Source organism: Polypterus senegalus, chromosome 13 (genome assembly GCF_016835505.1).
Source record: "Polypterus senegalus isolate Bchr_013 chromosome 13, ASM1683550v1, whole genome shotgun sequence".
NCBI classification, from domain to species: Eukaryota; Metazoa; Chordata; class Cladistia; order Polypteriformes; family Polypteridae; genus Polypterus; species Polypterus senegalus.
In genome coordinates, this window is record NC_053166.1 from 124,588,404 (window position 1) to 124,611,308 (window position 22,905).

Sequence of the window (22,905 nt, forward strand, 5' to 3'; positions counted from 1 at the left end):
GACAAATAAAAACTCCTCTTGGATGGGCGAAGCCTTTTCAGGACTGTACTCAAAGTAAAATAAAAGTTATTGTCTGTTATACCTGCATTTTTATGACTCTTTAATTTAATATTTTTTCAGTATGCTGCTGCTGGAGTATGTACATTTCCCCTTGAGATTAATAAAGTATCTATCTATCTATCTATCTATCTATCTATCTATCTATCTATCTATCTATCTAAAAGGGCAAATTCAGGTCACATCTCCATTTTTTGAGTCTCACCTATTCACATGTGACTTTTCCTTGTGATACTCAATTCCACATACAGATCTTCTCAGAGGAGTTTGCCAGCACATCATTTCTGAAAATCTGTCAAGCAGAAATCTGAGCTTGCACATTATACACAGCTCTTGCACCCTGTCTTATTCCCCCACCCAAGAGGGCTTTATTATGGTGGGGGGGGATCGATCTCATCCAGAGTAGAGGCACCCAAAAGCAGATCTTAAACTAAATCAATTAATCTCCCATAAACGGTGGTCTGTGTGCAGTGGTCACCCACTGATGAGGGACTTTTTTTTTAATCCTTTCTGTAGGTACAGAAAAAGCAGAACAGAATGAAACAGCTTTGGTATTTGTATACATTAATAGCAAAATGCTTCACTGGAAATTGTGATGTAGAAACAACAAAGACATCTTTCATGTCAGACAAGTTCCAGTGAATCAGCTTTACTCAAGAAGTAACTAAGCTGTAATCACCAGCATTTAAATCGAGAACATCTGGGCTGTTGTGCAGACTATGCTCTCTAGTGGTAAGTGATGCAAACTATTCATATACTGTGGCGCTGGTGTTTAATTCATGTTTTTGTGGTTTAAACACTAATGCAGCTCGCTTACACTAACAAAAGTAATGTTCATTTTGCATTGTATTGATTCAAGTACTGTACATACCATGCAAAATAAGTGACAGCTGCTACTATTAAAAAATATTTTCCTTATATTTGAATATAAAAACAGCAGACGTCATTTAATGTTTCTAAACATATCTTCTTCCTGGGGTTTTGTTACAACATGAAATCTAAGAGATTGCAACTCAGTGCCCAAGGGCTTGGTGTGTTTTAAGTCCAAATTTACTAAGCTTATTACATTTACTTATTTGGCAGACACTGTGCTAAAGCGATTTACACATCAGGATGGCACCTAACTGTGGTGGTTAGTTGCTCAAGGTCACAAAAGGACGGGAGGTGTGGGATTCAACCCGTACCATTGCAATCCAACGTCTTAGCTACTAGGTCTCATTGCCTATGAATTCTATTTTGTGAGATTCACTTATCCCAGTTTAGGACAGCGGATGGGGCTTATCAAAGTCATTTCCAGTAGCAGGTGGCACAGACCCATTGCAGTGCCCACTTGTGGACACATCCACTCTCACATCCAGTTATCACTAACACACAAGTATTTAAGGAACACCTGAGAACCTGGAGGAATTCATAATAAGGAATTATTTAATCAACGCTTTAACTATGGTGGCCTAGTGATTGACCCTGCTGCTGCTTTTAGATCCAGGCGCCAGGGTTTGAATCCTGACCCGTTTGTGTAAACTTTGCATGTTCTCTCCATGTCCAGGTGGGTGTTTCTCCAGGTAGCCCAGTTTTCTTCCCCCTTCCCAAAGACATGTGAGTTAAGCAGACTGGCAATTCTACATTGGCCTAGTGTCCTGTGATGGGCTGGCGTCCCATCCACGTTTGCCTCCTGTTGTTTCCCTGATGAATTTAGAATGAGTTTGTCTCCCTGTGACCTAAAGTGGTAATCCTAAAGTTCGGTAAGATGGGGAATAGGAATAACAAGGCAGGACAATGTTGAATGCTTCTGCCACTCAATTCCAGGCAGCTGTATTCAGTTTCCACTCTCATTATGGACTCTGCATGGATTTTTTTCAGATTGGGCTTCCATATCCCAAATGTGCCTGTCAGGTAAATTGACAGCACTGCATTATAGGACCTTTAGAGGGCCTTTAGTGACAGAAGTTGTAAATGCAATCTGAATCCAGACGTTGCGTGGGCTGGGTGTCAAGCCCCTGTTTCTGGAGCTGTGATTCAGTAGGGCTAGTCACATTGACCACTGTGATCACAGATCACTTCTTAGTTGCTTTGCAGACTGGCTACTTTTTCAGTATTGTGAATGAATCTGATGTGATGAAGAATGCTTTATTAAAAATGAAATAATGAAAAACTCATTTGAAGTGGATGGCTTTGTGACCTACAGCCTAAAGTGCCCAACTGTATTTCACAAGGCTTCCCATTCAGTAGTGATGGGCAATTCACAAATGATTAGTTCTTTTTGAGCAACTCTTTTTTAGTGAATCGTATGAATCGATTCATGAGCACAAACAAATCAGTTCAGTGGAGCCCAATGGCAGTGGCAAGGTGCACGTGTCCTGATGTTATCAGCATCTTTCGTTTTACTGACGCTGGTAGGGGTTTATAGTACATGCACAGGAGCTGCCTGAATCATTTCATTTGTAAATGAGTCACTACCCAAGAACTAGTCTAACAATTCTCATTCATTTGTGAACAAATCATTACAAGTTGAAAAATTTACATTCACTTGTGATTCTGTAATGAAACGTCATCTTGAGTTATGCATCTTAATTGTATTGTCGTGCTGTGTGTATAGAAACAGGAAAATGGCATCAGTCAGTCAGTTAGCCAATTTCCAACCTGGTACATCCTAACACAGGCTCACAGGGGCTCTGCTGGAGCCAATCCCAGCCAGCACAGGGCACAAGGCAGGAACAAACCCCAGGCAGGGTGCCAGCCCACCACAGGACACACACACACACCAGGCACACACTAGGGACAATTTAGGATCGCCAATGCACCTAACCTGCATGTTTTTGGACTGTGGAGCACCCGAAGGAAACCCATGCAGACACGGGGAGGGTGAAAGACATGCAGGTTAGGTGTATTGGCGATTCTAAATTGTCCCTAGTGTGTGCTTGATGTGTGTGTGTGTGCTCTGCGGTGGGCTGGCACCCTGCCCGGGGTTTGTTTCCTGCCTTGCGCCCCGTGTTGGCTGGGATTGGTTCCAGCAGACCCCCGTGACTCTATCGTTAGGATATAGCGGGTTGGATAATGGATGGATGGAGTCAGTGAATTGAAAAGCGCATCACTCCAACTCAGTCTTCACCGCAGACTCACGGTGTGACCCTGACAGAGTTGTGTTGCTGTACCTGTCTGCGCTACATGTGAAAACGCTGTAAAGATACTGAACTGAAACTGTTCAGCGCTTTCAAGTATAAAAAGGCACGGTAGAAGAAAAATATAATTGTTCACAGCGCTTGCTCTCTGCCTTCATTTTAAACATAATCTGCATTTTCGTGGCCTATTCAGTTAATTTCAAAAATGACTGAAATGTACTAAAAATGACTAAAATGAATCATCTCTTCACACCAAACACATCTGTAACTTTGAAAAAAGTGTTGAATTTAAAGGCCTTGCTGTAATTATGGGGGGTATGGGAGCAGCATGGAATAAAACTGCATCTATCTGCCATTTCATAGACTCCCAAATGACTTCCAAAAGTGTCCAGAAAAGTGCAGAACAGCCTGGAGTGAAAACGTGGCAACTCAGCACTATGACGTTGGTGTTCCTCTTAATCACAATGTACGTGTACAGTATACAGAAAGATGCATTCAATCAGCAGTTCCATACTGCTCGAGATAGCGGTCGTTGGCCATATGCAGTACATACGAGTGGCTGCAAGAGCACATAATAGAGTACTGGAGCCAAGGCCGTCGTAGGGGGACACGTGGGGACATTCGGTATAAGTAACAGAAACTGCACAGTACAGGGGGACGCCTTGTGTATCCCACGGTTTTTAACGCTCCCCAATGTTTGCCAAACTCTGACATTCTGTGTCATGCAATGGGTTGAAAAGGTCACATCTACAGTGGTGTGAAAAACTATTTGCCCCCTTCCTGATTTCTTATTCTTTTGCATGTTTGTCACACAAAATGTTTCTGATCATTAAACACATTTAACCATTAGTCAAATATAACACAAGTAAACACAAAATGCAGTTTTTAAATGATGGTTTTATTATTTAGGGAGAAAAAATCCAAACCTACATGGCCCTCTGTGAAAAAGTAATTGCCCCTTGTTAAAAAATAACCTAACTGTGGTGTATCACACCTGAGTTCAATTTCCGTAGCCACCCCCAGGCCTGATTACTGCCACACCTGTTTCAATCAAGAAATCACTTAAATAGGAGCTGCCTGACACAGAGAAGTAGACCAAAAGCACCTCAAAAGCTAGACATCATGCCAAGATCCAAAGAAATTCAGGAACAAATGAGAACAGAAGTAATTGAGATCAGTCTGGTAAAGGTTATAAAGCCATTTCTAAAGCTTTGGGACTCCAGCGAACCACAGTGAGAGCCATTATCCACAAGTGGCAAAAACATGGAACAGTGGTGAACCTTCCCAGGAGTGGCGGCCGACCAAAATTACCCCAAGAGCGCAGAGACGACTCATCCAAGAGGTCACAAAGACCCCAGGACAACGTCTAAAGAACTGCAGGCCTCACTTGCCTCAATTAAGGTCAGTGTTCACGACTCCACCATAAGAAAGAGACTAGGCAAAAACGGCCTGCATGGCAGATTTCCAAGACGCAAACCACTGTTAAGCAAAAAGAACATTAGGGCTCGTCTCAATTTTGCTAAGAAACATTTCAATGATTGCCAAGACTTTTGGGAAAATACCTTGTGGACTGATGAGACAAAAGTTGAACTTTTTGGAAGGCAAATGTCCCGTTACATCTGGCGTAAAAGGAACACAGCATTTCAGAAAAAGAACATCATACCAACAGTAAAATATGGTGGTGGTAGTGTGATGGTCTGGGGTTGTTTTGCTGCTTCAGGACCTGGAAGGCTTGCTGTGATAGATGGAACCATGAATTCTACTGTCTACCAAAAATCCTGAAGGAGAATGTCCGGCCATCTGTTCGTCAACTCAAGCTGAAGCGATCCTGGGTGCTGCAACAGGACAATGACCCAAAACACACCAGCAAATCCACCTCTGAATGGCTGAAGAAAAACAAAATGAAGACTTTGGAGTGGCCTAGTCAATGTCCTGACCTAAATCCAATTAAGATGCTATGGCATGACCTTAAAAAGGCGGTTCATGCTAGAAAACCCTCAAATAAAGCTGAATTACAACAATTCTGCAAAGATGAGTGGGCCAAAATTCCTCCAGAGCGCTGTAAAAGACTCATTGCAAGTTATCGCAAATGCTTGATTGCAGTTATTGCTGCTAAGGGTGGCCCAACCAGTTATTAGGTTTAGGGGGCAATTACTTTTTCACACAGGGCCATGTAGGTTTGGATTTTTTTTCTCCCTAAATAATAAAAACCATCATTTAAAAACTGCATTTTGTGTTTACTTGTGTTATATTTGACTAATGGTTAAATGTGTTTGATGATCAGAAACATTTTGTGTGACAAACATGCAAAAGAATTAGAAATCAGGAAGGGGGCAAATAGTTTTTCACACCACTGTATAAGTGAGCAGTTGTGCTTTGGCATTTTTTGGGGATGCAGTGTCAGCTCCCAGCAGCACAAACAAACAGTGTCTTTTTCAAAGTCAAGTTTCTTATGGTTTTCTTGGCTACAAAACACTTTGTGATGTCTTTTCAGCCCTGCTAGAGTCAGATTTGTTGTGTCTTTCCTTAAAGAGTAGCAGATGATACAAACAGTATGCATGCAGTGACTCCTCGGTTTCTCTAAACAGTTCCACAGGGATTAGATGCCTCTGCGTTCCAAGTTCTGGCTTGTATGTTATGAAGTAGGCACTTGTCAAGCAATCATTAAGCAAACAAAAAAAAAAAAAGAAAGACAAATCAGTATGCATGCCCCATAGCCAGAACCAGATGATTCTTTTTTTGGCTTAGAAAAGTCTTATTTACAAGTTTAAACAGTGCTTCTTAAGTGCATGAAAGGAACGCAGCAACACGACTTGTCCTTTTAACTTTCATTTTTGGGACAGAACAGATTCCTTCAAACGTACCTCTGACTCGATTTATATAAAACAGCTCAAAAATGCTCACACATACACACATTTGCTGTATAATAGTTAATGCAAGACAAGTAGTAGGGCCGAATATAAAACTGTAGCCTGTTTATACATTGGACAGAAATAGCCCTGCTGTTAGATTTAATTTTTAGTAAGCGACAATCTCAGAAAATGAAACCTAAGAGCGAAAGAGCAGAAGAGAGACACCAGTGTCCAGGTGCAGCTGCTGTTAAGTTGCACTTCTTTGTTTAGTTTCACTTCTGTGAAACTGCAAGTCTGCCACTCCACTCCCCTAGGGGTGTTACCATTGTTCTGTCCATCTACAGTACAGTATAGGCACAGCTGGGACGTGAAGTCTGATTGGTCACAAGTATTTGTTTGTTCATTTTGACTTGAATTCTTTATCCCAGTTAATCTTTCTCCGTCTTTTGATACAGTTTATTCTTCACGCAGCTGTCACAGGGCACAAGGCTGGCCCCTGGCACAGGAGGAATTAGCGATATCTAAAACCATTTTGGTAGGGAAATGTTTGAAGAGACCTTGTCTTCCAGGTCTTAAATCTGGGGTCACAAGGCTTTGTAGTTGGAGTGTCACTTTAAGCAATCACATCCTCACAGTACATTTCAACCATTCTTTATCCCTACACGATTCAGCAGCAACAGATGCAAGGTGGGCACACACGGATGCACATTTACACAGCTAGGCCCTGTGAGGGTGAACTGACTTGAAAAGACAGTTATCCTTTCAGAGAAAGGACCAGGAGAGGAGACATAATCAGTGTTCATGCCAAGTCTGGTAACCAGAAATCAAGCCATTCTTTCAACAAGCCCAAAGCACTAACCAAAAATCAAAACTGATAACTCAGAAGACAAAGTCTTTATACCAGAAACACACACCAAAGGATCATTTGACAAAAATACAGTTACTTTTTAATCTCAGATAATACAAAGTGTTTACTCTGACCTTTATATGGCTGCACTGATTATGACACACACTGCCCAAGGGGTTTCTGGAAAATATCACTATGGTAGCAACCAATGGGAAAACGAGAAAATGGTGGTGTGGCAATTGCACCTTTTTCAAGACGTCTTGTACTACTAAATACATGTCAGAAATAAATTCTTTGGGTATAAAATCCCAGAGTATACACATACATTGTCACAAACACTTTAAAAAATCGTGAAAAGCACCAATCATGACACACGGTGTCTTAGGACTATTGGGGGAAACGCACATGAACACGAGGAGCACATGCAAATGTTACCCAGAATGCTGGTTTACTCTTTATTTTTTATGGGGAATAAAAATTTAATTCCAAACTTCGTTGTCCTTTTTGTGTGTGTTTCTGTATCCCCACTGTAGCTCAGAGTCATTGTTTTACTCTCTTCAGTCATGGCACAAACAGAGTCCCTTAACTCTACCTAACATGGCATCACTCCACATATCTAATATCTGCCTCCCTTTTGCCATCTGGAAAAGATTCAAAACTTCAGCTTACATTGCTGAAAGAGGATCAGACCCACCATGCCTCCTGATTGCTATGAAACCATAGCAAGGCCATGTGTTTGACATCCCCGTGACCAGTGACGTTACCAGTTGTGAAACACAGCAAGACTGTGGTGGGACACCCTTCTGAACAGTGATCAGAAGTGCCAAATCTCTACTCAGTGGAAGGAAAATTGTTTCGCTCACTCGTTCTCACCAATTGTCAAAATTGTGCAGTTTTTGCTTGAATTTGGCTTGATCTACTTCATAACTGACACATCTCAGACAGGCCTCAGAAAATGAGACTCTGAAATCATAGTTTGAAGAGTATGAGTGCCGTGCTTTTGCATGACGTATATATACATAACTTCATAATTGTACCTTTTGATTGCCTGGCAACCGCAGTTACGTGGCCGTCACTCAGTGTTGCACCTTTAGCTTGTCATTTGTGAAATTAAGGTTTAGGTGTGTTAGCTTAGGTGTGTGATGTACGGAGTCTCTCTCATGTTTTCTGGACTTTATTCTTCTCTCAAATATGATTTCTGGGTGACTGTTTTTTGTATGGCTTTGATAATCTTGACTCATTTCTCTGCTCTTCTCGGTGTCCTTGCTAACCCTTCTCATTTGTGTTAGATAGCTGATCTTATTTGGTGTAAAATGTATTTTCATTTTCCTTCTTATGTCCCTGAACAAGCCTCCCAAGCTGAGCCAAGATGTCATGTCACCTGTACGTTCCAGTGAGGAGGTGAAGATCCACATTGGATCACGGGGCCAGCAAGACTAAACAATTTAAGGAATAGAGCAGCGTTTCTCAACCTTTAAGTATTTGTGGCCCAAGTTTTCATAACAGTTTTAATCAAGACCCCCTAACATTTTTTTGAATGGAGCCCACTAATACCAATTTGTTCTTTTTTAATTAATGATATATCATAGATGCATATTTTATTAAACCTACTTAACTTTTATCGACATTTATCTAACTCTGCATTTTTCTAGTATCAGAATGTAGTTTAAGTTAATTTGTTAATTTGTTTCGGTTTCAGTAGATGTATTTTCTTTTTTTTCACATCTTCACGGCCCACTTTTTGTTATCTTCAGCCCGCCCCACAGTTTGAGAACCACTGGAATAGAGTAAACAATTCATGACAGGAATGAAAATCAGTAAAGCAGCTGGAGCAGACAATGTGTCATCCCACACCTACAAACCCTGCTGACCTTTGAAGCAGATTTAAAAAACAAAAAAAGCAGTATCTGGCAAATAAAAAGAAAAGATTACAATGGACAAAAGAACACAGAAATTAGATGGTGGAATACTGGAAAAGAGTAACATGGGCAGCGTCTCGGAGTTGTCTTTTCACTGGTACTTAAGTAAGGCGCCTGTTTCTCAAACTGCACACTCTGATGTGCTTATCCTTCTGCTTCCTTTTCTTTCCTATTTAGATCCAGTTTGCCCTCCCTCTTCTGTCAAGTTAGTAGTGAAATCGTCAGTTTCTTGGCAGTCTTCACATGTAATAACCTTCATTTCACAAAGCTTCAATAGAGTAGATTTTTTCTTGAGAAAACTGTTTTATTTAGGCTAGTTTTGAACCCAGAATTGAACTTTAGGAATGCCAGTTCTTGGCAGCACAAAGAACAACAATATGCTTGTGTTATTGAACGGAATGGCAGATTTTCAGCAGCTCTAATTACAAACAATTACAAAGGTTTCTCTAATAACCAGCTAGCGTTTCATCGTGATTAGTAATCTAAGGACAGTGGAGGCTCCTAAAATGGGGCTTTGCAATCGTAATTAAATAATAAATCAGTCATGTGAAGCAGCAGTAACCATTCATAATGTTAGTAATGCACTAGCTATATTTTAAATCAATTTATTAATACCTTGGTAAAACAAAGTATCAATTTCTATCCATTGTAAGAAAGGTGCTATGTAGCGCCCAACCTGACACAGATTGGACACGGGAGACACGTGTAAAATAAACTGTTTATTTTTCTTTGTCTGTGGGTTACGCCTTCTCCGTACCCACAGACACAACACAGTCCCAAGTACTAAGCACACAAGTACAAGTACACCTCTCTGGCACCACCACTCCTCTCAGGCAACCTTGTCCTCCTCCGTCCGACTCTGGCCGCTGAGTGGTGGCCATTGGCTCCTTTTATAGTTGCCCCGGAAGTGCTCCAGGTGCTTGATCACCGAGTTTTGTCTCCACTTTCTGGTGTGATGGATAGGCTGCCCACATGGGCTCAGGAGTCCCGAACACAGCACCCCCTGGCAGTGCCTGCGTGACCCAACGGGCTGCACCCAACTCCAATTCCCATGGACCCCTGTAGGAAACCGAGGCACTGCTCCAACCCAGGGGGGGGGGGCGGCCATCTAGCATCCAGGGGGAGGTATTGCACTGTCCAGGGCTGCCCCCCCCCTGTATATAGTGTGCAGGGGTGTCCCGGCTGGGCATGGACCCCGGCCGCCTGCCACACCATAAACAAGAACTGTTCTGGGTGGTTCCAAACTTTTAAACACTGGAATGTTTTCTGCCACTCACTGCCAAAAAGTCGCTCACATGATTAAACTTCTTAATGAAACAGCAGTTAAACTGAGAGCCCATTGTAATTGTTCTGAGGAAGAACAAACTCTGTAAAGTTCCAGCTACTACTGACTCATTGTCTGCATTTCACTGGAATTTGCAGACAAAGTGAGCATTCAGCAGGGAGTTTACTCGGAGGATCTGCCGTATTTTTACTTTGAGTGCTTCATAGCAGTGATAGCACCTCTGTTTTTGTTGAACCTTTTTAGACTGTTTTGTAATTCCTTTGGCTTTGATGCTAAATATGTCTCAGTGTCTATTCATTGGTTAGACCAGTGTTTCCCAAACTCAGTCCTGGGGACCCCCTGTGGCTGCAGGTTTTTGTTCCAACCAGATTCTTAATCAGTGACAACACCTGATAGCACTGAGCTCATTTAATTAGCTGGTATTTTTTTTCTTTTTATTCGACATTCAGAAAAGCATAGCAGCGTGATTTTCACATTTATGTGACATTTATAAATATTTCTGCTTTTGTTATAAATGCTTAACTCTCTTTTGTTGATTTCAGTATATGTTGCCCTTTCTCTGTTTTCCCCCTTCGTTGTATCTTAATAATGACAATTTCAGATGAGCAGATGAGACACGCTGGCAAACAACACACTGAATATTCAAAGGCTGCAACTACTTTAGAGTCAGACCCACTAATTAGTAAATAATTAAACAATTAGAACACCTAGAAAAGTAGAATGAAAATCAAAATAAGGATTTTGTTAAAATGAAAAAAAAATACATTATTCCTATATAACTGCTTGGTACATTTTAATATATATATTTTTTAGCAAACTTAGTTTTCAAATTTCAAATAAACACAGAACTTGGGAAATATCAGTTCACTTAATTAGCCCAGGAGTTCAATTAGAAACAGAAGCTGGTTGGAACAAAAACCTGCAGCCACAGGGGGTCCCCAGGACAGAGTTTGGGAAACACTGGGTTAGACGTTTGCCACATCTTAATGATTTGGTGGGGGGGATTTGCATCAACCTGTCCTCCCTCTACGTCCTTCTTCGATTATTTAGTCTTGTTTTAGTATATCTAGCATTTGCTAGTCTTTGATAAATTTAATTTGGCCAATAATTTAACTCAGTAGCTTTTTATTGTTCCATGTTTTTGACACCCCGTGTCCCTGTAGTTAGGATATATTGGGTTGGATAATGGATGGATGGATATTTTTGACAACATTCTCACATGCCATGCCTGTCATTTGGATTATTGATCTTGATTGTGTGAACTGGGACCTGGACACAGGCAGACGGACAACATAGTTCCACCACACACTGTTTATTTACAAGTATTATTTACAATCTGCGCTCACGTGCACCCCCAGTGCCTCTCGCACCGTTCCCCCAAATGTCCAGGCCACACAAGTCCTATGCCTTTCTCCTGGCTGCCTCCCATCCTCTCTCCAGCTCTGTCCTCTTCCACCCGACATCCACTGCTGACTGGAGGGAGATGGCGTCTTATTTGGGAACCCGGATGGGCTCCAGCTGCTTCCCGGCAATCAGTCATAGCCACACCCAAGTGTGGCGGAAGTGCCGGCTGCGCACCCGGAAGCCATCCGGGTGTCCCCTGTCGTCTTCCAGGGATATGCAGGCATTGGGGCGCTGCCTGGCGGTGGCCACGGGTCCCTACAGGGCTGGGCTTCCAAGCCCTTTACCCGAGGCCCCCTGCATAACCAGGACGAACGCCCCCTCGCGGGCACAATTGTTTAATCACGTGTTGTTGTTTTCCGACAGCCAATCTCGTGTTCTCTCACATTTAAAAAAGACCTCTAGCCAGATAAACGAGTACCAATGGAGTGGCCTTGGCTGAGTGAGCAAGAGCAGTGTGACAGTGACAGATTTATTGACATCCTGATAAAGACTTGTATGATTTCTTGTCTATATTACTGACATGGGCACAATTTTGAAAGAAAAGTGCTCAACATCATGTTATATAACTTACCAGTAACTGCACAATACACTTGACTTGAGCATTCCTAGTTTTCATCCTCTTTCTCTGTATGTTTAGCATTTGTTTACTCAGAGGTTGATGCACTTGCTGCTTCTTGAGCAGCTTTTTTTTCTCCACCGTAGCGGGCCGCTTCTTCTCTTCAGTCATCGGCATCTTTTTGTGTTAAAACTGATTAAGTCAGTGTTTGTGTTGCAATTACTTAGTACGTTTTCTTTAATTTTTCACTTAAGATGGCACTTAAGTCTTCAATTTGCCTCAAGAATGATTTAAAATATGAAGAGGTAGGGGAAGTGACGGCAAAGATGGTAGGGATGAGAATGGTGCCCATACGCATGTGTCACACGGCTGCCCTGCTGGCCGCTGCCGAGAGTTGATTCTACGATAAACTAAAATTAAATAAAAAGAGGAATAACCTTAGAGGTCAATCATCACCCCGAAAGTGGATAGTAGACGTCATGTAGTATTTATGTACCAAATTTCAGGTCAATAGGTCAAACGGTTCACGAGCTATAGGTGATTTAAAATCCTGGACAGACAAATGGACAGCCACGGTAGCATAATATATAAGAAGATGAGTCCAGGTATTTATTATTGTCTGAATCAAATGGCGTGAGTAGCTCACTGATCAAAACACACTTTCTTGCACTTATATTATGGACTACTAGGGAGCTTCACCCCCTGCTCACTTCGCTCACCAACCCCCATTTTTGTTTTTCCAGATACACACTTTTAAGATTTTTTTGTCTTTGAATTGTTGCTATTTCATTAGTTTCACTTTTATTTCAGAAGTTTTGTAAAAACAATATTGAGAATCTTTCGAGTCCCAATGTGCTGAATCTTTTAAATGAGGTTGTGTTTAATGACCTTGTACCATAATTCAGGATAGGTTTCTGTTTGGAATTTCAGCACAGACAAAACGACCATCAGCAGTTAATAATTTTTTTTTTGTAAAGTAATCAATAAATGCATGTGAGGCAAACTCTGTTTTTGAAATTCTCTTGACTTAAACTTCAAAGCCTTACAATATTTACATACTTCTGGCATATCACCTATGTCCATATACAGTGGTGTGAAAAACTATTTGCCCCCTTCCTGATTTCTTATTCTTTTGCATGTTTGTCACACAAAATGTTTCTGATCATCAAACACATTTAACCATTAGTCAAATATAACACAAGTAAACACAAAATGCAGTTTTTAAATGATGGTTTTTATTATTTAGGGAGAAAATAAAATCCAAACCTACATGGCCCTGTGTGAAAAAGTAATTGCCCCCTGAACCTAATAACTGGTTGGGCCACCCTTAGCAGCAATAACTGCAATCAAGCGTTTGATAACTTGCAATGAGTCTTTTACAGCGCTCTGGAGGAATTTTGGCCAACTCATCTTTGCAGAATTGTTGTAATTCAGCTTTATTTGAGGGTTTTCTAGCATGAATCGCCTTTTTAAGGTCATGCCATAGCATCTCAATTGGATTCAGGTCAGGACTTTGACTAGGCCACTCCAAAGTCTTCATTTTGTTTTTCTTCAGCCATTCAGAGGTGGATTTGCTGGTGTGTTTTGGGTCATTGTCCTGTTGCAGCACCCAAGATCACTTCAGCTTGAGTTGACGAACAGATGGCCGGACATTCTCCTTCAGGATTTTTGGTAGACAATAGAATTCATGGTTCCATCTATCACAGCAAGCCTTCCAGGTCCTGAAGCAGCAAAACAACCCCAGACCATCACACTACCACCACCATATTTTACTGTTGGTATGATGTTCTTTTCTGAAATGCTGTTTCCTTTTACGCCAGATGTAACTGGACATTTGCCTTCCAAAAGTTCAACTTTTGTCTCATCAGTCCACATGGTATTTTCCCAAAGTCTTAGCAATCATTAAGATGTTTCTTAGAAAAATTGAGACGAGCCCTAATGTTCTTTTGCTTAACAGTGGTTTGAGTCTTGGAAATCTGCCATGCAGGCCGTTTTTGCCCAGTCTCTTTCTTATGGTGGAGTCGTGAACACTGACCTTAATTGAGGCAAGTGAGGCCTGCAGTTCTTTAGACGTTGTCCTGGTGTCTTTTGTGACCTCTCGGATGAGTCGTCTCTGCGCTCTTGGGGTAATTTTGGTCGGCCGGCCACTCCTGGGAAGGTTCACCACTGTTCCATGTTTTTGCCATTTGTGGATAATGGCTCTCACTGTGGTTCGCTGGAGTCCCAAAGCTTTAGAAATGGCTTTATAACCTTTACCAGACTGATAGATCTCAATTACTTCTGTTCTCCTTTGTTCCTGAATTTCTTTGGATCTTGGCATGATGTCTAGCTTTTGAGGTGCTTTTGGTCTACTTCTCTGTGTCAGGCAGCTCCTATTTAAGTGATTTCTTGATTGAAACAGGTGTGGCAGTAATCAGGCCTGGGGTGGCTACGGAAATTGAACTCAAGTATGATACACCACAGTTAGGTTATTTTTAACAAGGGGCAATTACTTTTTCACACAGGGCCATGTAGGTTTGGATTTTTTCTCCCTAAATAATAAAAACCATCATTTAAAAACTGCATTTTGTGTTTACTTGTGTTATATTTGACTAATGGTTAAATGTGTTTGATGATCAGAAACATTTTGTGTGAGAAACATGCAAAAGAATAAGAAATCAGGAAGGGGGCAAATAGTTTTTCACACCACTGTATTCGCTCTTTGTTCACCTTTTCGTTATTTCTCTTTGTTTGCGCTAATGCGATGTTTACTTTCTTTGTTTTGACACTTTAGTTTTTTTCTGCTTTCATATTCTGTATCTTGCTCTGCATGTGTTTCGCACCTACGTTTTTTTTGAGTCTTTTGAATTCCAGTTTTCATTATCTCTAACCTGCTCTGCATGTGTTTGGCCCCCTTGTTTTTTAACCTCTTTATGATGTTTTACTTTGTTTTCTACTCTGTCTTTTATTTCTGACCTCGCTTTATCCTGCTTTTTTTCAATGACACCTGGTCTATGATGATTATTTTCCCTTTTCAACTAATAATTTCCATTTGTTTGCGCTACTGCAATTTTTTTTTATACTTTCTAATTTTCCTACTTTCATATTCTTTAACTTTCTCTGCATTTGTATCGCGCCAACATTTTTTTTTTTGAGCCTTTCGAATTCCACTGCTTTCATAATCTCTAACCTGCTCTGCATGTGTATAGCGCCAACGTCCAGATTGGACGTGCTTTTTTTTTTCAATTCCACTTATTCCTGGGTGATAATTACTTTCCTTATTTTCTGAATTTGCACCTAGATTATTCTTTTTCTTTTTTGTCTCTCCAATGCTTTTGAGTCTCTTTTCTCTGCGCTGCTTTCTTCTTCGCTTAGTTGTCCACGTTTCATTTATAACGTATGTCCTTATAAGCTTTATATGCGCTGAGAGCCCTGGATCTGTGTGCTCAAAGCCAAAACACGACTGAGTGTGTTGCTGGCTGCCCGTGCTCTTAGTTGGTTGTAAGTAGGGCGTGTCTTGCAAGAACCTCATGTTGTACGTCATCGCGAGACAGTTCTGGGTCAATCTCTTGGCACAAAGTCTCATGTTTAAGGTCCCCACGAGACGCTCTGTGGCCAATCTCTTTAGTCTTGCGGGTCTTTTAAGTGTCTTCCGTGATCTTATAAGATCATGTATCATCGCCCTACTGTTTCTCTCCAGGGTTTTTTTTTTATAATAGAGAGATATTAGCAGGTTCTAGGTGTTTAAGTCTAAGTTTAAGTAATTATATTTGAATACTAACCCTCACCTATTCTGTTTCTTTTCTCGGTACCCAAATGTGGCAATTGGTGCCACGGCCCACCTGCCAAGTTGTTTGCCTGCCTATGGTAAAGTCATCCCTGATGGAGGATCACAGGAATCATGGGAAAGAGGGTCCTTTCATCGAGCAGCGCTTTCAGCCGTGGCATGGCCAAATGGGGAGGCAGCTAGATGGATGAGGTCTCCAGGACTCTAAATATATCCAAACCTAATTATGTCATATCATCTACTGTTAAACCGTACTTCTAAAATTTTTATTATTATGCTGTCTTAAGGAATTGTTCTGTTCTGTATATTGTATTGTATTGACTCCCTACTTTTGACACCCACTGCACGCCCAACCTACCTGGAAAGGGGTCTCTCTTTGAACTGCCTTTCCCGAGGTTTCTTCCATTTTTCCCTACAAGGTTTTTATTGGGAGTTGTTCCTTGTCTTCTCAGAGAGTCAAGGCTGGGGGACTGTCAAGAGGCAGGGCCTGTTAAAGCCCATTGCGGCACTTCCTGTGTGATTTTGGGCTATACAAAAATAAACTGTATTGTATTGTATTGTAAGTCAGTACCCTGAGCTCGTTCAGTTGTCTGGTATAGTACAGTCTCGCAGAGCCACACTTATACCTCTATTACATACATCTGGAGACAACAATGAGTGAATTTTTCTCAAAAATGAATAGGAACAACTGGACGGTTCAATGACTGTAACATTTGTAAGCCAATCAAAAGCCTCACAAAGGCAGAGATTGAAGCAGCAAATTGATGTTTTCCTACCAACAACAAGCTTACGGTTACAATATAAAAACCTTCTAAAGACTCCTAAAAAGACCACAGTTAAATGTATAATTGTGCATTGTTCATACGGAGGAAACATTAGATATGTAAAAAAACAACATGCTGTAAAGCCAGTTTATAAAGACATCACAGGGCTAGTGACAAAAGTGACCATCGGCTATACGTGTTGTCCATCGTCAATTGAATTGGCAGTCATTTTTGTGAAAAGATGAACAGTAAAGTTTGCATTTAAACTCAATGGTGTGCTGCCAGACTCAGTGAAAAGAACTGCTGAGCTGATAACAAAGCGCCACAGCAGAAAGAGATTTCAGGACTCAATGCACGCAGAACAATAATTGTGCCTAAAGACACTGATACCACTCCAGCAGAACCTTGGCTGAGACTGCACAGCATCCACCTTCTGAACAAGTATCTAAAGAAAGTTAATATTACTGTCTGCTTGGAAATGCCACAAACATGTCACACCAGAATGTAGTCACAACATTTCCACACATAGTGCTTCTCTAAACACTATTTGCCATTGTCATGCCATATAGTTGTACAATAGTCAAGATGATAGCAAGATATTATTACTATACACATCAACTTCAAGGTCTCAGAGTCACACAGACAAAAGTAAATGACCAATCAAAGCTTCCGTTTTTATTTAGCTGTTGCTGCACAGATGACAAGTGGGTTTGATTTGTCAATAACAGGACCCTATTATAAATGCCTGCAACAGAAAGAATATCAAATACTGCAGAGGCCATTCTCTATGTTAGCACAGACAAATGCTTGCTTTTCAAAACTGTACTCTTCTGGATTTCTTTGTAGCACAGCCCTACGTCAGATCACTAAAATCCACTTTCTGAACCAGATCACTCTCAACTGACATCAGAGTCAAATCATTTAGTCTTTCCTGTCCCACTGTGTTCTTCATTAGCCTGAGCTTGGAGAACGATCACTCAGCACTTGCAATTGTGACAGGCAATGGCAGGTAAAGCCTGAAAGCAACATCTACATTTGGGACAATGTCCTGCAAGTTTTTTTTCTCTAAGAAACTGTAAAAGCTCTGAAGTGGATGAAATGTTTTGGTTTTTTTTTTGCATTTATGAATTCTCTGAACTTGACTGTCTGCTAACCACAAAAGACACAGAAGGAAGAATAATCACAGGCAAAAATATAGCAAATGGCTACAAACTAGCAACGAGTGAAGAAGAGAATACAAAAAGTTTAAATGCTGTACATAACTTTATTTCTGAGTAAATAAGTCAACATATGAATATATAAAGTTAATGCCTGAATATGTAATGTACAGTCATATGAAAAAGTTTGGGAACCCCTCTTAATTCTTTAGATTTTTGTTTATCATTGGCTGAGCTTTCAAAGTCGCAACTTCCTTTTAATATATGACATGCCTTATGGAAACAGTAGTATTTCAGCAGTGACATTAAGTTTATTGGATTACCAGAAAATATGCAATATGCATCAAACATAAATTTGGGCACCCCAACAGATATATTACATCAATACTTAGTTGAGCCTCCTTTTGCAAATCTAACAGCTTCTAGACGCCTCCTATAGCCTTTGATGAGTGTCTGGATTCTGGATGGAGGTATTGTTCCCAGAAGTGCTGGGGGGAAGAATACCAGGGACACCCGGAGTGCTTCCAGGTGCACAGCCGGCACTTCCGCCACACTAGGAAGTGCCAGCAGGAGCTCATTGGAAGGCACCTTTAGCACGTCCGGATGGGTTTAAAAGGGGCCGCCTCCCTCCATTCGATGGCTAGAGTCGGGAGGAAGAAGGCAAGAGCTTGGGAGGAGAGGAGTGGAGGCGGACCAGAGAAAAAGAGGCATCGTGGTGAGGCCTGGACTTTGGGGGAGTACTGGGGTGTGTGCTGTTCACTGTAAATACTGTAAATAAACGTGTGTGTTGAAACAACGATGTCTGCCTGTCTGTGTCAGGACCATATTCCACAGCAGTTACATGCATTCAAATCATCAAAATTACCAGGGTACCCAAATTTTTTCACAGCCAGTTTTTCACATTTGATTTAATTGCATCCTACGAAATACTACTTCACTAAAAATCTTTTTTCGGAAAACACTCCAGTATTCAGATGTTCCTAGGAAATGAAATACACACCACTGTTTTCTTTTTTGTTGAAAGTAGAGTAAATTATTATGCAGGCTGAGAGGGGTTCCCAAACTTTTTCATATGACTGTATAAAGTCAACATCTGAATATACTGTATTTTTGAACTCATTTTACTTTATATATTCATACGTTGACTTTATATGTTCAGAAGTTGCTTTATATACAGTGTACCCTACTGTACACTATCCCCCAAACACAAAGGCGCGAATGCAGTCCCAGGTTCAAATAAAGGATGGCTTATTATCCACAGTCCTCAGTTAAACACAAAGAACAAAGCACAGGTTCTCTTTCTTCACAATACCTCACAATACCTCTTCTCTCACCACCGCACTGCCTCCTCCAGTTGACTGTTGCTCATCTTCCGCCCAGCTCTGACTCACCTAGACAAAGCAGTGCAACCCTTTTTATTGCAGAGCCAGGAGTACTTCTGGTGCCAGGGCTGCTGCCCATTGTAAGTACTTCCGGGTCACACAGAAGTCCAATATAGCTAGGAGAACATCTCTCTACAGCGCCCTCAAACCCTAGCAGGGCTGCTCTGCTGAACTACATCTCCCAGCATGCCCTACTGGTTTCCGACTGGGTACCGAAATCCAGGGCCGCTGCCATCTAGCGTACTGAGGGAATAAAGAGTCCACAGCAACATCTACTTCTGATGGGCTGTCCATCCATCCACTCTGGCCATCTCTTCCAGGTCTGGCAACCTCCTCTCCCCTGGCTGGGATGCCCATCCAACCCGTGTGGCACGTATATAGTCACTTATGTGTGACCCAGGGTCCTCTTCCAGGCTTGGCTAAGGTAAGCAATACCAATCCAGAGAAGAGGGGACACTGTCACTAATGGTATGTTGTCTTTCCCTCACAGCCTGGAGAAGATGCCCAATGAGGGCTTGAAACTCTGACAGTGATGCCCTAAGCAAGCCCCGCCCCTCCCAGTCAGGACACCATAAAGAGGGATGTTTCCCAAGAAGGTGGCATCTCATTTGCGAACTGGACTAGAGTCCGAATGAGCAACTGAGCTAAAACCAAGAAAATGCAAATGCTGCGGTAAGCCTTTGCTTTGGCTGATTGTATTCAGTCTTTTTTGTCATGCCGGCGTGTACATTTTTCTTTTCTTTTGTGTTAATTATATACTTACTTGAAACCCAAAAAATCAATCATAAAATTAGACCCCGACTTATATGACCATTCAAAAATACAACACTTAATTTTATTTTATTTTTTTTACATCTTCTTGCTTCCTCCAAACTTGCACCAGTTTTTCTTTCACATCGAATTTTATTGCAGCAGCACAGTTACCAATTTCTTTCACCACTTCAACGACTTTTAATTTAAAACCAGCTTCATATTTTCTTCTGATCTAATGCTTCATCGTAGCTAAGGGATGCTCTTACAATAACAGTGTATGAGAGTGTGAGATACAAAAACACAAAACAGTGAAAGCATTGCTTCAGAGTACTTCAGGTATTACCGTGTGGTCACGTAGGCACAATACAAAAAAAAGGCAGTGTGCTCCTTGGTTACTCTCTCAAGTGGGTGTTAGCAGATCATAATCTCTTGGACTAATAGCATGAGTTTTCCACATTCAACTCATACGACCAACATTATAAAATAACGGAAATTATACGATAAAATCAAGCCCCGACTTATCTGCGGGAGAACTTAAAAGCGAGTATATATGATAAACAAGGAGTACTGGTTTGGTATACTGTACTATACCAATGATTCTTGCTTCTCTGAACTGATTTCTACCATTGGTCACAATATACATCAGACAGCAGCTCTGAACGACTACAAAATACAAAATCTCAATAGCACAACACAATTCTCCAAATCCTTTATCTCTCTTTTTCTGTGTCTCCTGAGCTCCTATCACTAAAAACAGCCTGTGAAGTAGGGGATCAGCATATTGATATGGTTAGCAGACTTTGTTAGTTTTTTGTAGCTTTTCCAGGTTCAATTTTCAATACATATGCATTCAAATAGATTTTTTGTAGTAATCACATCAGATTTTTTCATTTTGTAGTGAAATGAAGGAGTACAAAGTATTTACTGTTGTCCTATAATGACATATTTGTTTGTTGTTTTGGTGCAGTCATGTCAGCTCTTTTCATGGTAATCTATTAGAACCACCTAGGAATGTGTAACTTGTGTCATACTTTCTTCATAAGTCATCATGGGGAGCTGGGAAAAAAAGTTTGCCTAAGCCAGCTGCATGATGAACATTCAGGAAAGAATTTGGTATGCAAAGTCGCCAGCAAATCTAGAAAACTGGCTGCAAAAATTGTTTTTTTGGAGTCCTGAGTTACTGCTCCAGTAAGCCCTTGCGAAAATCCAGGCTTGCAGTCAGCAGACAAAAACTTTTCTCAGGATATTAAACATTTGCAGTGTTATTACAGGGGAGCAGTGCTTAGAGATGATATGGAGCCACCTGATTGGTTCAGGACTACTTAACCATATTGTCTGTTCCTTGCTTTCTATGGAGCACTGTCCAGGGTCTTAACATCTAGTGGAGTGGACTGTTGGAACAAGAGTGCTGCAAGGGTCAGAGGTCTGAAGGTTCTAGTATCAGAAGGTGATAGCAAAGTGTTGCCTGCGTGAGGAGGACCTCTGTGTGGATGACAGAAGCTGGTGAAGCAGCCAAAGTGCTGTGTGTGGATAAGTGGAAAAGGAGGCAGGAGTTGGAACAGCTGATGATTCTCATGAGGGAAAAGACATTGTGTAGAGGCAGCCACATGTTGGCAGCTGTGTGGCTAAAGAATGATGCTGAGATCATTCTATATGTGCAGAGAGGACAAGGCGTATGGCAATGCAAGGACCCAGTGTTTAACAATGTATTTGTTGTTTTGGGTGATATTTCCTGTGGCTCCTAATAGTGGAGTAGTGTGGGCGAGCTAGGGTATAGTGATCTGCCTGTTTCTGTGTTCTGATGTTAAATAATAAATATCTCTGAAGGCTCAAACCTGCACCTCCAGCATGGTCTTTCTGTGTGTATATTAGTGTCTTCCATCGCAGCATTTTACAATGAATAATCATTTAGCTTTGGTTACCTTGTGCTACAGATCGTTTGATCTGATAACAGCAATTTTAGCTTTATATTTCTTCACAGTGTCAAGTCTTCTGTTCAGTTTCTTTTTTTCAGTTCATGTCTTTCCATTGTTAGTCTACATAATTTGTTTAATTCATGAGGAGAAATGGCACAATACAACCACAGATGTTTAAAGTGCACAGATTGGAAGAAAATGAGGGCTAGTTGTTATGAAGAAACCCTGTGGGTGGAGCCATGTCCTCAGCCAATTTCAGTCTGGTACCTCTGCAGCCTGGAGCCTCCACCCTGGAGCTCCAAGTGCCTGGAGTTGACTTAAAGGACAGTCTTTATTATTTGAGTCAGATAATCCTCCCACAACCCCAATCTTAACTTCATTGTGTAACTGGGGAGAGCCCTGGAGGTCTGCAGCTAGACTCTATTGGCACTCATTGGAGTTAACTCCACCTACTTGGAGCCCCAGGCTGCAGACATATATACTTGAATGTCATCTCTATGCACTACAACATTTTTAATGACAGAATCACATTTGGCCCCACTAGACTTGGTACAGCATAACAACGTAATGTTTCATTGATATCTTTGTTGAAATTAATTATCTATTTAACAGTCCCCAAATTGTTCTCATCACAATATCTGAACATTGTCTACTTCTTACTGTAGCACTTTATGATTAGATTACTAATTGCTGTGATTGGAAGTTGCTTGGTTACAAAACATCTAGTAGATAAATAAATGCTAATGCATTAAAATATATGATGAAAGCAACTAGTCTGAACAGGGAGCGGTGTATTTTCAGATCTCTGCCCTCACATTACACCCTAGGCAGTCTAGTAGTCTTTCTGTTTTCATTTTATTTTTCCAGTGCCGTACTCTTATAAATTTGATCTTTGAACAGTAAAGTGATACAGATGGTAGTGATGTAGCTCTGTGGCCCAATTGGAGTGGATATGTTTGGAGTTTGCTATTGGGATAATATTTTCCTCTGACACACCATTTGCTTTTCACTTCAGTCTCTCCGTGTTTGGCAGTGTGTCATATAATGGAGTGGCTCCCTCTACAATATGTATTACTGTCTTGCCCTCTTGACGGATTTACAATACTGTAGAAGTGGCTTGACCTGAAG

The 22,905-nt window shown here is 41.1% G+C and overlaps 1 protein-coding gene across 2 annotated transcripts in view; it reads right to left on the minus strand.

Moving 5' to 3' along the window:
- The window catches only part of socs1a (suppressor of cytokine signaling 1a), a 43,812-nt gene that overhangs the window by 10,785 nt on the left and 10,122 nt on the right, over positions 1-22,905 (minus strand). The window lies entirely within an intron of this gene.